The sequence below is a fragment of the Pan troglodytes genome, chromosome 7 (assembly GCF_028858775.2).
Source record: "Pan troglodytes isolate AG18354 chromosome 7, NHGRI_mPanTro3-v2.0_pri, whole genome shotgun sequence".
In the NCBI taxonomy this organism is placed as follows: Eukaryota; Metazoa; Chordata; class Mammalia; order Primates; family Hominidae; genus Pan; species Pan troglodytes.
The window spans coordinates 66,887,506-66,903,760 of NC_072405.2; the positions used below are offsets into that span (position 1 = coordinate 66,887,506).

General features: G+C 37.9%; 1 long non-coding RNA gene across 1 annotated transcript; it reads right to left on the bottom strand.

The window, feature by feature from the left end:
• Positions 1–429: 429 nt before the first annotated feature.
• On the bottom strand, positions 430–11,725 carry LOC107976499 (uncharacterized). Its single transcript, XR_010159569.1, has 3 exons — positions 11,633–11,725; positions 1,599–1,875; positions 430–1,127 (listed from the first exon to the last, which is right to left on the bottom strand). It is a non-coding gene; the product is annotated as an uncharacterized LOC107976499 (long non-coding RNA).
• Between the last annotated feature and the right edge of the window lie 4,530 nt (positions 11,726–16,255).

The window sequence follows — 16,255 nt, forward strand, 5'->3', positions numbered from 1 at the left end:
CTAGCCAGGACAGATAAATTTCACCACTTGTAAAATTAGGCAAATATGTAGATAGCAGAGCAAATTGTTACTTAGACTGTGCCATGTTTCTAAAAATAAAAACAGTAACAATTACCCTTGAAACTGCTTGTTAAAATGTCTAAAACTCTTTCAAAAATAATAGTTAGAAATGCTATTGAATCATCAATTATTTTCTTAATGCCACCTGTTAATTGCCATAAATCCTCCCCTGTGGACATAGTTATTCAGCCTGTTACAGATGTAATTCACCTTTACATAATTTCTGAAAAAATACATGCAAATCAAATTTTGTAAATTGTATAACATTTTAAACGTGTGGAAAGTTTTCTATCTGAAAAAAAAGCCCAGAGTCCATTTGAAAGGGAGTGCAAGAATTTAATATTATAAATGAAAATTGACTACAATAAAAAAAATTATCCTACTTTATTGGCTCAGTATTTTTAATATCCCTACTCTTTAGAATTTCTTAAAGCTAGTAACATCCATACAGAATAGCATAAGCTTAAGAGGTTGCATGTATATATTACATACATGTATAATGGTTGCTTATTAGAATCTCATAATAAAGTACACCAATATTTTCCATGTCAGGTCATTATTTCCCCATGGAGAGCAACTAAATATGCCATGTATGACTGTTAGAAAAGTCCGTTACAGCTTTAGGCAGTATAAATATCTTCAAAAGCATGGGATCTGGAGTTAGGCAAAGATATGTTTGATTCCCATCACTTTCAGTAGCCTTGGGGAAGTTGTTTGTACATTCTATGACTCAGTTTCCTCAACTGCTTCATGGGGAATAACAGTAGTTCTATCTTCAGAAATTCACGGCATATAAAAACACTTTGCATAGGGCAAATTGATCAAGACTGCAATGATACCATGTCAGTCACTTCTGGCTGAGAGAATGCTGTGTAACAACTTCCAAATCTCAGGGACTTGCAAAAACAAAGGGCATTTGTTGCTCAAGTTCCATGTCAGGAGCTGGTTGGCTGCAACTGTGTGGTTCTGAGGCTGTACTGCAGGGAGCAGGTGGAGAATGAGGCTGCGCTGTCTGCTGATTCCTGGAGTCAGGCTGGAACAATGGCCCCTGCTTGATATATGTTGTCCTTATGAGGGAGGGGAGAAATGCAAGAATAGTGGTAGAAATGCATACTGCTTCTTGAAGATTCTGCTCAAACTGCCACCCCATCATTTCTGACATGACATTTGACCTACATGAATCATATGGCTAAGCTCAAAGTCAATGGAGCAGGGATGCGCATTCCCTATCAGAAAGAAGGCAAGTCATATGGTGAAGTGTATAAATAAATATTTTGTTCAAAGGAAGGAGTGAAGAATAGTGACAATAATACAATTGAATACATACACCAAGGAACTAAAACAGCTCTATGTAGTTGGCAATAAAAGAGGGGAATTTGCTAAAAAGACCACATTGGGGCATCCTATATGATCAAAGAAAAGGGCAGGGCATACAATCAAACTGAATCATAGACAGGGCAAACACATATATGGACTTCAAGAACAAGGGGAAACAGAGTTTTGACACAGCTACAACTCTGTATCTCTCTTATACCTACTGGTGTTGGCTTCATTTATTTTCCCCGCCAAAGAAGATTGGATTCCATCATGAGACAGAAAACATGGTGGCCTTTGGTTTCCAAGTCTCACATTCTGCAGCTTTCCCCACTGGGGAGCACTTCCCTCCCTTTACCAGTGCTGGTTACAAAATTCCTGGAGAAGAATATTGTTTGAATCAGATGTCTGGGCTGGGTCCAACCTGAATCAGATGTCCCATCAACTACTGAGCTGAGCTGGGGTCATTTTCCACAGGAGCCCATGATGGAAAGGACTGGTCTGGGAACAAAACAACAAGTGGCCAGCACATTAGGACATAGTGCATGTATGTATTCAAGGGTTAGAAATTATTTCTAGAGCTGGTAGTATTTTACTTTATACATTTTACATATGTTTTTTACGTAGCACAACAGCTCTATAGGGAACATTTCAGTGATACAAGTTTAAATTTCCATATATAATTTTGATTGGCCTTTGGAGCCTGAAATGACTAATTAAGAAGCAGCCTGGCTTCATGGAAAGAATACCCAATGGGCAGACAGGGAGGAGATCTTAGTAAACAGTGCTGGTTCTGCACAAACTTGCTGGGTTACTATAAGTACGTTGCTTGAACTTTCTAGTCTCTTACTTCCTCTAGCATGAAGTCCAAATTAGCTAGCCCTGCCATATTCTTGCATCCACTGTCTTTACAGACTTATTGTCTTCTCTCTTCACCTACCTCCCCCATCTCAAGTCTTACATTCCAGCCTCAACTGTACCTCTTTTTTTATACCTGGCTTCATTCTAAAAGGAGGCAGTAGAAGGCTAAACAGGGACTTGCTTCTGCAGAAAATCAGGTCAGGATTCAAGTCTGTGCTTGCAGCTGTTTCTCTGCCCAGCTACTTGACCTTGGGCTTGGCTTTGGACCCTTAGTGTCCAGGTTGCTGTCTGAGCCTTCAGCTCCTTTCAACCACTCTGGTGCTTCTTGTGTTTCTCAGTCTCCTCTCTGTCCTATAGTCATGCTTGAAGGTAGGTGGGAAAGAGAGAGGGGGAGGTTTCTAAACTGAAACACATATTGAACCTAAGCAGAGTGGCAGTTAAAAGTGAAGGCTTGGCTGGCATGGTGGCTCACACCTGCAACCCCAGCACTTTCAGAGGCAGAAGTGGGAGAATCATTTGAACCTAGGAGTTCAAGACCAGCCTGGACAACATGGTGAAACTCCATCTCATGTATATATATAAATGGCCAGGCATGGTGGCATGCACCTGTGGTCCCAGCAAGTCAGGAGACTGAGGCAGGAGGATCGCTTGAGCCCAGGAGGTAGAGGCTGCGCCAACCCCTGATTGCACCACTGCACTCCAGCCTGGGCAAGAGAGCACAGCCTGTCTCAAAAAAAAAAAAAAATAGAGTGAAGGCTTGGAAGAAGACTGCCTGGTTTCAAGTCTTGGCATAACCAATTATCATCTATGTGGACTGGTTCAAGTTATTTACCAGACTGTCAATGTCTTCATCTATAAATGGGAATAATGGTTTGTGTGAAGGTTAAATGAGTTAACACAAAGTGCTAGACCAGTGCTTAGTAATAGCAAATGCTCAGTAAATGTTAAAACTATTTTTAATTGGTCTAGGTTGATGTATAGTGGAAGTGTGTCTATATAAATTATGTATAGTATATATACTTTATGTATGTACATACAAAAAACAATCATACACAGACACACATACAAGAAAGAATTGTCCTTCTTTCACAAAGGAGAAGGATCACAGTAAGATTACTCTGTGCTTGTATTACTACAGAATTTCCTGGGCCACATTTCATCTTTCCAGCAGCAAACAGGACCTGGAAGGCAATGTATAGATGGTTGTTCTGCCGTTGTTAGAGATGGCTTCTCTACAGTCCTCCAGTGGGGACCTTCTGGGTTCATCTTGAAGTGTGTATAGCAATGCCATTCTTTTGTTTGTGCAGTGACCTGAGGAGAATTTGTGAGTCTACAAAACCGCTCTCTAATTTACCCAGGTGCATCATGGTGAGGAGACCAGAAGAAGAGCACTGGAGTTTCACCCTCTCCCTCACAACTTTCATGCTCACCTTCAGACGAACTAGCTTACAGCTGCCGCAGAATTTTCAAATGACTATTTGACTCCACTGAAGTAATTTTGAAATGATTATTTTTAACTAAGTACATAAGCAATAGGTAGACATGGGGAAATTTCTGAGGTTGTTATAGGAAGTGAGTGTTTTAAATTCCTGACTTTTCATTATTTAGACAAAGCTCTATTTCAATGGCATTCTCTAAGAAAAAAATAGTTTTTCAGTGGCAAAGACCACATATTAAATCAATTTCTGAAGCCATGAATCTTCATATTACTTGATGACAATGTCAGTGGTCATTCTAGATTATTCACATACTTTATATCTCAGATACTGAAATACAGAAATTGCCATAAATAAGACAGAATACAGAGGACAGCAGTGTACCATTATACTATGTATACAGACTTCAGAATAATTCCAAAATAGGTATAAAATCTGGAGCCAAGACTTAAAATTATCTTTACTTACTTTTGGCACATGACATGTTCTTCCTATTTTGACTATTTCTTAACATTTTTGGAAATTTTTAGGATACTTCAGATAGAATGGTACAATGAATGTCTGTAAGCCATACCATGATAAGCTAAACATATGGACATTTTTTTACTCAATCATAATGCAGATACTCTCTCATCTCCTATTTAATTTTCTATAATAAAATTCACCCTTTTTGGTGTACAGTTCTATGAGTTTTCACAAATGCATAAATTTTTGTAACCACCACCATAAGACAGTTACACCATTATATAAAAAATTCATCTTACCACCCCATTGCGGTGAAACCTTCCCTCTAATTGCCACTGAGCTATTCTGCATCTCTATAATTTTGCCTTTGCAAACGTGTTGCATATTCTTGAGTGTGTTACATTGCTTGGGTCTACTGCAACTTATTTATCCACAAACCAGCTGAAGGATATTTAGACTGTTTCCAATTTGGGGGGATTATAAGTAAATCCTCACCTACAGATATTTATGTGAATATTTTCATTTATTTTGGGTTGATGCCTAAGAGTAGGATTGCTGAATCATAGTAAGTACATATTCCATTTCATAAGAAATGCCCAAACTATTTTCCAAAACAACTATACCATTTTGCATTCCCCCAGAAATGTACTAGTTTTCTAGTTACTCTGCACACTAACCAGCATTTATATTGTCACTATTTATTATTGTAGGTATTTTTGTATGTGTGTAGTGCTACATCATTGTGGTTTTAATTTGCAAGTTACTGAGGATTAAATAATGTTGAGGATATTTTATGTGCTTATTTGCCTACCCTATATTTTCTTTGGTGAACTGTCTTTTTAAATCATTTGTTCATTATTTAATGGACTAGACTTTTTCATATTGAGGAGGTTTGAAAGTCCTTTATATATTCTGGATATACATGCTTTGTCAGATATGTGATTTAGATACATTTTCAGTCTGTAACCTGTCCCTTTCATTCTCTTAAGAGTGTCTTTCACAGAGCCAAGGACTTTAATTTGGATGATGTCCAGTTTACTAAGTTTTTCTTGTATGCATCCTGCTTTTGGTGTCATATCTAAGAACACTTTGTCTAATCCAAGGTCACAAAGATTTCTCCCTCTATTGTCTTCTGAAAGTTTTATAGTTTCACATTTTGCATTTAGGTCTATGATTCATTTTGAGTTAATTTTTGTGTAAGCTGCAGGATATAATTCTAGGTTACTTTTATGCCTATGGATGTTCAATTGTTTTGGCACAATTTGTTGGAAAATCTATTCTTTTTCCAGTGAAATGTCTTGGCACCCTTGTAAAAATCAATTAACCACATTTGTCTGGATATATCTTTGGACTCTTTATTGTGTTCTATTGTTCTATCTGTCTATCCTTTCACCAAACTATATTATTTTGATTACTATAGCTTTAGAGTAAGTCTTGAAATAGGGCAACACGTGTCCTTCAACTTGATTGCTCTTTGTCAAAATTGTTTTGGTTATTCTAATACCTTTGGTTTTCTATATAAATTTTAGACTCAGCTGGTAAATATGTACAGGGAATCCTTCTGGGATTCTGAATGGAGTTACATAGAATCAATAGATTATTTGGGGAAAAATTGGCACGCTATCATTGTTTCAATACACAAACAGGTTATATCTCTTCATTTATTTAGATTTTCATCTATCTCTTTCATCAGTACTTTGCTGTTTTCAGCATATAAATACAGTATATATTTTGTTAGATTTATACCTAAATGTTTCATTTTTTGATATAATTGTAAATAATACTTTTTCAAATTTGATTTCCAGTTATTCCAGCTAATAGGTAGAAACATGATTGTTATTGTATAATAACCTTATATTCTGTGACCCACTAAACTCAATTATTTGTCCCGAGAGCTTTTTACAGATTCCATGGGATTTTCTTTGCAGACAATCATGTCTACATGATTGGACATTTAGATGTCCAATCTAATGGATACAGTTTTATTTCTTCCTTCCCAATTTATATGACTTTTAATTGTTTTCCTTGCTTTGTTTCAGTTGCTGAGACTTCCAGGATGATGTGAACAAGAGCCGTGGGAGAAAGCATCCTGGCCTTGCACCTGGTCTGATGAAGACAGCACTTGGTCATTCACCACCCCGCTCTGGAGAATGTTACTCTGGATAACAGGAAGTCATCCAAAAAGTTCTAGTTTGCCTTCTATCTGTGATGGTTCCAATTCAAAGTCTTTGCTACGCTGTTTGGGTCTTCCAAGCATATGCACCCTATAAAAGGTTAGTCTGGGACTTGGCAGTGGTTTCTATGGAGTTCAGTTCTTGAACTCGTTGCTATGTGTCTTTGGTCCAATCCACACATACATTGCTCAGGGGTAACTCTGGAACTTATGCCAGTTTATACACAGAATTAGGCGATGCTTTTCTCCAGCTCTCTGCAATCTGGGATTTCTCCTACGATCTCTGACCCCCCCACTCTCTTTCTCATTCCTCCTGCTGGAAGGATGGAGTTCTCAGAGTTTAGCCTCTAGCACTGACATGCAGTTCTACACAACCGAAGCCATCCTTGTGTCATTATTCAAGTTTTGGCCTTTGTCCCTAATCTACTCAACGTTTGTGATCTACACCACACATATCCACAGTCAATATGCTCTGTTACCCCTGGTGGATGCCGAAAACCATGGATATGCCTACAACCTATGTCTACTGTGTTTTTCCTATACATACGTAACTATGATAAAGTTTAATTTGTCATAGGCTCAGTAAAAGATTAACAATAGCTAATAATTAATAGAACAATTATAACAATTATGCTGTAATAAAAGTTTTGTTAATGTGATCTCTTTCTCCGCTTTCAACGGAGTCATCTTGTTCTTTTAAGATTTGAGGCTGGGCATTGACTTCTCTGTGTGTAAAAAAGCCCTACATAGCATCTTCTTCCAATAACAGGCTGTTTCATCTACATAGAAAATATGCTTTTTAGTGTAGCCACCTTCATCACTTCTCTTAGCTAGATCTTCTAGATCACTTTCTGTAGCTTCTCCATCAACACTTGCCACTTCACCTTACACTTCATATTATGAAGACAGCTTCCATACTTAAACCTCATGAACCAACCTCTGCTAGTTTTAAATTTTTTTCGGAACCTTTTAAACTTCTCTCAGTCTTCATATAATTGAAGAGAGATAGGGCGTTGTTCTGGGTTAGGCTTTGACTTAAGGGAAGGTTGTGGTCAGTTTGATCTTCTATTCAGACCACAAAAACTTTCTTCATGTCAGCAATAAAGGTGTTTCACTTTCTTATCATTTGTGTTTTCACTGAAGTAGGAATTTTAATTTCCATCAAAAACTTCTCCAGGGCTGAGTGTGATGGCTCACACCTGTAATCCCAGCAATTTGGGAGGTTGAGGTGGGAGGATCACTTGAGGCCAGGAGTTTGAAACCAGCCTGGGCAACATAGCAAGACCTTGACTCTACAAAAAAGTTTTTAAAAAATCATCTGGGTGTGCTGGCATGTGCCTGTAGCCCCAGCTACTTGAGAGGCTGAGGCAGGAGGATTGTTTGAGTCCAGAAGTTCGAGGCTGCAGTGAGCTATGATCATACCACTGTACTTCAGCGTGGGCAACAAAGTGAAACTGCCTCAAGCAACAAAACAAACCAAAAGAACTTTTCCTTTGCATTCACAACTTGGCTAACTAACATATCACATACAGAGAAAGAAGGATTATTAACAGCCACCTTCTTATCAGAAACTGTAAGGACAGAAAAAGGGAGAACAATCTTTTGGAAATGCTGAAAGAAAAAACTGTGGACCCAGAATTTTATATTCAATGCCAATATCTTTTAAGAATGAAGCCCCAGCCAGGCATGGTGGCTCACGCCTGTAATCCCAGCACTTAGAGAGGCCAAGACGGGCGGATCACCTGAGGTCAGGAGTTCAAGACCAGCCTGGCCAGCATGGTGAAACCCTGTCTCTACTAAAAATACAAGAAAAATTAGCCAGGCTTGGTGGCACACACCTGCATTCCCAGCTCCTCAGGAGGCGGAGGCATGTGAATAACTTGAACCCGGGAGGTGGAGGTTGCGGTGAGCTGAGATGGTGCCCCTGCACTCCAGCCTGGGTGACAGAGTGAGACCCTGTCTCAAAAAAAAAAAAAAAAGTGAAGCCCCAGAACATCAGTACGTTTATACTCTCTCAGACATTGTTGGGTAGCTTCATTTGGCACAAAGGGCTTAGTTTTTGGTCTATGTCAGCTTTCGACATGCCTTCCTCACTGAGCTTAATCATTTCTAGTTTTTCATATAAAGTGAGAGAAATGCAGCTCTTTCTTTTACTTAAACACTTAGAGGTCAATGTCGAATAATTAATTAGCCTAGTTTAATACTCTTGCGTCTTTTGGAATGGAGAGGCCCAGGGAGAGGAAGAGAGATGGAGAAGTAGGAACACACACATCATTGACAGATAAGTTCACTGCCTTATATGGGGACGGTTCATAGTGCCCCAAAACAATTACAATGGTAACATCAAAGATCACTGATTATATATCACCATAACAGAAATAATAATAGTGAAAATGTTTGAAAAATTTTTAGAATTACCAAAATCTGACACAGAGACATGAAGTAAGCACACACTGTGAAAAATGGCGCCAACAGACTTGCTCGATGAAGGGTTGCCACAAACCTCTGATTTGCAAAAAATACAGTATGTGAGAATTTCAATAAAGCAAAGTGCAACAAAATGAGATATGCCTGTGTTTTCTTAGTCTGTATGTTTATATAGTATTTATTAAGTCTTATTTCTAACAGCTTTAAGAATGTTCCATTTTATTACAAATGATGAAATACAATTTTCTAAATATTAACTGTTTTGTTATCAGAAATAAAAGTTGTAGCATTTTATATACACATGTTTCAGTTAGTACCAAGGTTTTTATTTTCTTAATTTTAATTTTTTAAACTTTTTTCTTTCCAACTTTTATTTTAGGTTAAGGGGGTACATATGCACATTTGTTATATAGGAAAATTGTGTGTCATGAGGGTTTGGTGTACAGATTACTTCATTACCCAGGTAATAAGCATAGTACCCAATAGGTAGTTTTTTGATACTCACCCTCCTCCCACTTCTGATTTTTAAGAGATCAATTTGGAAACCCCATGTAATGTCTTTTTGTTGTTGTTTTTATAAATCTTTTGGCATTTTTAGGATTTTTTTAACTTTTATTTTAGACTCAGGGGGTACATAAGCAGGTTCGTTATCTAGGTAATATTGTGTAATACTGAGGTTTGGTGTATGAGTGATCCCATCACCCAGACACTGAGCATAGTACCCAACAGTTTTTCAACGTTTCCTTTCCTCTCCCCTCCCCAGTAGTCCCAGTGTCTATTGTTGCCATCTTTTTGCCCAGGAATACCCAATGTCTAGCTCCCACTTATAAGTGCGAACATGTGGTATCTGGTTTTCTGTTCCTGTATTAATTTGCTTAGGATAATGGCCTCCAGCTATATCCATGGTGCTGCAAAGCACAATATTTTATTCTCTTTTATGGCTGTGTAGTATTTCATGGTGTACATGCACCACATTTTCTTTATCTAATCAACTGTTGATGAGCCACTAGATTGATTGCATGTCTTTGCTGTTATGAATAGTGCTGTAAGGAACATGTGAGTGTATGTGTCTTTTTGGTAAAATGACTTGTTTTCTTTTGGCTATATACCTAGTAATGGGATTGCTGGGTTGAATGGCAGTTCTGTTTTAAGTCCTTTGAGAAACCTCCAAACTGCTTTCCATAGTGGCTGAACTAATTTACATTCTTACCAACAGTGTTTAAGTGTTTTCTTTCTCCACAGCCTTGCCAACATCTGTTGCTTTTTGACTTCAGAAGAAGTCAAACTATCTCTCTTCACAGACAATATGATTCTATACCTTGAAACCACTAAACACTTTGCCAAAAGGCTACTGCAACTGATAAACAACTTCAGTAAACTTTCAGGATACAAAAAATCAGTAGCATTTCTATACATCAACAGCATTCAAGCTGACAACCAAATCAAGAATACAACCCATTTATAATAGCCACAAAAAAATTTGTAGGAATGCATCTAACCAAGGAGGTGAAAGATCTCTAAAAGGAGAACTACAGCTAAAAGAAATCATAGATGACACAAACAAATGGAAAAACATTCGATGCTCATGGACTGGAATAATCAATATTATTAAAATGGCCATATTGCCCAAAACAATCTACAGATTTAATGCTATTCCTATCAAACTATCATCACTTTTCACAGAATTGGAAAAAAAATTATAAAATTCATTTGGAAACAAAAAAGAGCCTGAATAGCCAAGCAATGACGTTACTCTACTTCTAACTATAAGGCTACAATAACCAAAACATCATGGTACTGGTCCAAAAACAGACACGTGGACCAATAGAACAGAATTGAGAACCAAGAAATAAAGCCTCACGCTTATAGCCTCTAATCTTTGGGAAAAATTGACAAAAACAAGCAGTGGGAAAAGGGCTCCCTATTCAATACATAGTGCTGAGATAGCTGGCTAGCCATATGCAGGAGAATGAAACTGGACCCCTACTTTTCACCATATACAAAAATTAACTCAGAATGGATGACAGATATAAATGTAAGACCTTAAACCAGGAGTGTCCAATCTTTTGTCTTCCATGGGCCACATTGGAAGAAGAATTGTCTTGGACTACACATAAAATACACTAACACTAATGATAGCTGATGAACTTTAAAAAAATGCAAAAAAACTCATAATGTTTTAAGAACATTTACAAATTTGTGTTGGGCCACATTCAAAGCCATCCTAGGCCACAGGCTGGACAAGCTTGACTTAAACTATGACAATCCTAGAAGAAAATGTAGGAAACAGCATTCTGGACATTGGCCTTGGGAAAGAATTTATGACTAAGTCCTCAAAAAAGCAATTTTAATAAAAACAAAAATTGACAAGTGGGACCTAATTAGAGAGCTTCTGCACAGCAAAACAAACAAACAAACAACAACAACAACAAAAACTATCACCAGAGTAAACAGACACCCTACAGAATGGGAGGAAATATTCACAAACTATGCCTCCAACAGAGATCTAATATCCAGAGTCTTTCAGGAACTTAAACACTTGAACAAGCAAAAAACAAATAACCTCATTAAAAATAAGCAAAAGACATGAACAGACACTTCTCAAAAGAATACATACAAGCAGCCAACAATCATGTATTAAATTTTAAGTAGGAAGAGAATACACCATAAACACAAATGTTCCTAAGTGAGAGTAAATCTTAACTGAACATTTCTTTTTACTTTTAAGCTGATTTACCCTCTACTTAGAATTCCAGCCTGCAACTGATTTTTGCAGTTGTTTGATTCAATTATGTGATTCTCCCCATTAATACATTTTTCATGTGATTTTTCAGTGCTGTCACTTTGATGTCCTCAATTCCAGGTCTGTGCATTCCTTTATCTTTCCTTTACTTACATATACAATCCTATCTCTTCTCTTATTTTAGGTTGGTCGTCCTGAATAGTGCATTTAGCTCTTCACCCATGACAATCCCAATAACAGAATGCCCCGTGGAATTGGAACATCATCATAAGGAGAGTTCCAAGACACCTCTCTATTATCTCTGAAACAATGTCTGGCCATGTGCTAGGCTACCCAGTGAAATCTGAGAGAGTATAAGTGTGTATAAGTGTGTTGCTGCTCTGGAGCCTTCGTTCTTAAAAAATATTGTTACTGGATATAGAATTATACATTGGCAGTTGTTTTCTTTCAGCGTTTTCAAAATATTATTCTCGTATTTTCTGTCTTTCATGATTTCTGATAAGAAAGTGGCTGTTAATTATCATTGTTTCTTTGTATTTAATATGTTAGTTTTCAGTATTTACCCTTTATATTTGGCCGTCAACACTTTAATATGATGTGCCTTAGCTTTAGCTTCTTTGCGTTCATTGTGAGTATTGTTTGTGCAGCATCTAGTATTTAAACATTTTTATCTTTCACCAAATTTGGGAAATGTTCAGCTATTATTTCTTTTAAAAATATTGTTCTACATCATTCTCTCATCTCCTTCTGATATTCCTATTATATGTATGTTTTCTTGTTTTATCCAGTCTAACAGGACACTGTTAATTTCCCAGAATCAGGTTTTTCACCTTGGACAATCTTTACTGCTCTATATTTGAGTTCACTTACTCTTTCTCTGTTCTATTTGACCATTAAGTTTTTCCACCGACTTTTTATCATAATTATAAATTTTAGTTCTATAACTTCCAGTTGTTTCCTATTTTATTGTTTTTAATTTTCTGCTGACATTTCCAACTTCTCTGCCAAGATTTCTATTCACTGAAATCATGTTCTGTTTTATTTCATTGACTATTGTTATAACAGCTGTCTTAATTTCTTTATCTGTCAGTTCCAGCATCTGGTTCATCTCTAGCTTGAACACAATTAATGTTTTTTTCTCCTTAGAATATTTTCCATTTTCTTGGATCTTTACATGTTGGATAATTTTGGACAGAATGTTAGTATCATGGATGTTAACAGATCCTAGATACTGTTATTTTTATCTGATAGAGCATTTTTTTTTCTTTTTGCAGGTAATATTCTTAGTCGGTCTTCAACTGAATATTGATTTTTGACAGCAGTTCAGTTTCAGTTCAGATCTTTACCAGAGCTGCTTTGTGTCTTTTCCATGCCATATGCTTCTGGATTCAGTCAGTGATATGATGGACAGGACCAGGGATCCCCTCTCTGATGATGGACAGGACCAGGGATCCCCTCTCTGCCTCTTTCCCTTCTAATATTACCCCACTCTCTCTCCAACATTTATAATTTTCTGGCTTCATTTTGATTTCTCAGACCAGAAAAATTAAGTTTTCCTAACGGACCACTGCCACTGCTGTCTGAGCCATGAAGACAACACTTAGCCCAGGCTAAAAGCAGTGGAGTTGAAAACTTACTTGTCCAGATCCATGTCTCTCCTCCTTCAAGCAAGCATGGACTCCCCCATTAGATCCTGTCATCTTCTCTTCAGTCTCCAGTACTATCATATGATTACGTGCAGTCTCACAGTTGTTGTATGCAGAGTGAAGAAATCATCCAATAGGGTCTTAGTCTATTATACCCATAAGTGGAAGTCTCTGTTTAAGTCTATTTTTTAAATAATTTTGTACCAAGATAAAATACCTCTATTAGTAGTGTCTTTAAAAATCACTCTGTAATCCAAATACAACAGAAGAAAGGAAGTTTTTTAAAAGTGCTATCTTTTTCACTTGCTGAAAGAAATCAGTAAAGACAACAAATCAATTAATAAAGACTTGGGTGGCGAAGCTTCTGTAGGTAATCCCTGCTTACACCTAAAAGTGGAGGCAGTAGAATAATTATAATAATAAAAGAGCAAATATTTATTGAGTGCTTGCAATTAATCTGCAGAATGGCACAATGATTTCAGTACCGCTTTCATTCCTATTTTACAGCTGAGGAAATTCAGGAAGAGAAAGTTAAGTAACCTGACCAAGATCAGAGAGTGAAGAAGCCTGGGCACTTACAGGGAATCTAAGAACTGCCAGGGATGGAATCACATCCTCTGCACTTAGCTTTGAAAGACTGTTAACATTGCAGCATGATGCCATGTCCAACAAGCAGAACAGCGGGGAAAATTAAGAGTAGCTTGTAAGGGTACCTGAGAGTAGGCTCACAGAGTGCCACCAACTGTCCCAGGGAGCACAGAAAGCAGTCTAGGACCCACTGAAACCATCCCAGAGATGAGGTGCAGAAGTCACATGTGGAGGCCTGAGGTTGGGACAAGAAGGCCACAGAGAGCAGAAACCTCACAAAGGGCATTGAGTGGGCACAGTCAGCACTGAGCCCCGGCACAAGGCTCAAACCATGCAGAAGGCACCAGCCACACCTCAAGGGACAACAAAGGATGCCCAGAAGAGGCAGGATTCAGAGCAGAGACCCCTTTTGCTACAACCACAAAGTGCTCCTAGGCTCAGATGCCTTCTGGGAGAGAAGGAGATCCTGAAGAGAAGAACCCTGAGAGACCAGAGGCAGCTCTGAAGGGAGATGGAGCTTTGAATTGACTAAATATTTTCAAGATTTTTTAAATTAAAAGTGATACACGGGATAGCAATTTCAAGGGTTTTCTTCCACCCATTTGTAGGTGACATGAGAATTTTAAAATAACATGAGGTCCTTTACAGAAAAAGTTTCACTTGATGATTTTTTTGCACCTGAGTCTAAGCACGTACATTTTGACCTTCCTCTCTCACACCAGTGAACGGGCAGTTGCAACACAATGTGTTAGGGTGCCCTTGGGGAATTGCCAAGTCTTCTGAGAAGATCTAAGCTGATAGTGGGAGGGTAGGCATCGACCTGGGAAGGGTGCTGGGAGAGGGGAGGGTTCCGTGAGCCTATCTCCAAGTCTCTCAGCTGATTGAAAGATAAAGAGGGAACATGATGTGTCTGTAGAACTTCAAGGATACTGTTAGAGCTGGAATTTTCAGTAAAAGGGGGAAAACAGAAATGAGGGTAGAAGTCAGCGGGAGGTGGGCCATGATGGAATGTGTGCTCAGTTCTAATTAAGTGAATTCAACATAATCCCCCATAAAAATACAATAGGATTGTTCTGGAACTAGAAAAGCTGGTTCTAAAATTAATAATGAAAACTATCAAGCATAAAAACCAGAACATTTCTAAAAAGCAAGAGTAATAAGGAATAATTTATTATAACATATTACAAATTTCTATCATTGTTCTCTAATATAATAAAAAATAGTATGGAACTGGTATATATAGTAATTTAGTATATGATGAAAGTAGCATTTCAAATCAATGAGAGGATTAATAATTCAGTTTATGGTGTTTGAGCATCTAGAAAAAATAATAAAGTTGGATCCATACCACACAACTGATGCCAAAATAAATGTCACAGTTTTTGATGAGTAAAAGTTTAAATGTCAAAAATGAAACCTTTAAAATTCTAGAAGAAGTCATAAAATTAAAAAAATACTAATAATCTCAGAATAAGGAGGATCTTTCTCAGTCTGATGCACAACTCAGAAGCCAGGACTTTTTGATAAACTTGATAACATAAAACTATTTCTCATAGAGAAAAATGCCACAAAAAAAGTTAAGACAATGACAAATGAAACAAAAATGAACAAACAAAACTTCCTTCCACAAGGAGCTAATTTCTTTAATTTATAAAGAGAAAGAACAACAGTATAATGACCCAAATAAGAAATAGCTCACAAAAAAAGCAAGTGTGAATGGTCTTAGACATATAATATTTTCAACTGCATTTGTCATAAGAGAAATGCAATTTAGAATTACCATGACACAGCCGGGCACAGTGGCTCACGTCTGTAATCCCAACACTTCAGGAGGCTGAGGTGGCTAGATCACCAGAGGTCAGGAGTTTGAGACCAGCCTGGCCAACATGGCAAAACCCCGTCTCTACTAAAATAAAAATAGAAAAATTAGCCAGGCATGGTGGCACATGCCTGTCGTCCCAGCTACTCAAGAGGCTAAGGCAGGACAATCGCTTGAACCCAGGAGGTGGAGGTTGCAGTGAGACGAGATCATACCACTGCACTCCAGCCTGGGTGACAGAGTGAGACTCTGCCTCAAAAAAAAAAAAAAAAATTACCACGACACACGGGTTCTTACTTGTCAGGTGGACAACAGTTCAGTGAGGGAGCTCCCTGGCTTTTGCAGGGCAGAGATACACAGATCCTTCTTGGCAGAGCCAGGACCTGGGCAGCTGATGGTTCTTGAAGGCAAAGGTTTTCAACCCTTAGCATCACCTGAGGACCTTTAAAGTTCCCAATGCCCAGGTGACAATCTGAATCTTTGAGGTGGAACCCAGCCATTAGTATTTTTCAGATGCCTGCGTGATTTCCATGTGAGAGAAGGGTGTGAATCGCTGCTGGAGGGCTGTTAAGAAGTTAGCCTGCAGATATACTCATTCATGTATAAAATAATATGGAAAAGAATAGTCTTTGAAGCGTGGTTTGCCATAGCAAGAACAGGCAACATAATAAACATCCGTCAGTAAGAAATTAGTTAGATGTATCAGTGGTTTCTCCAAATAAT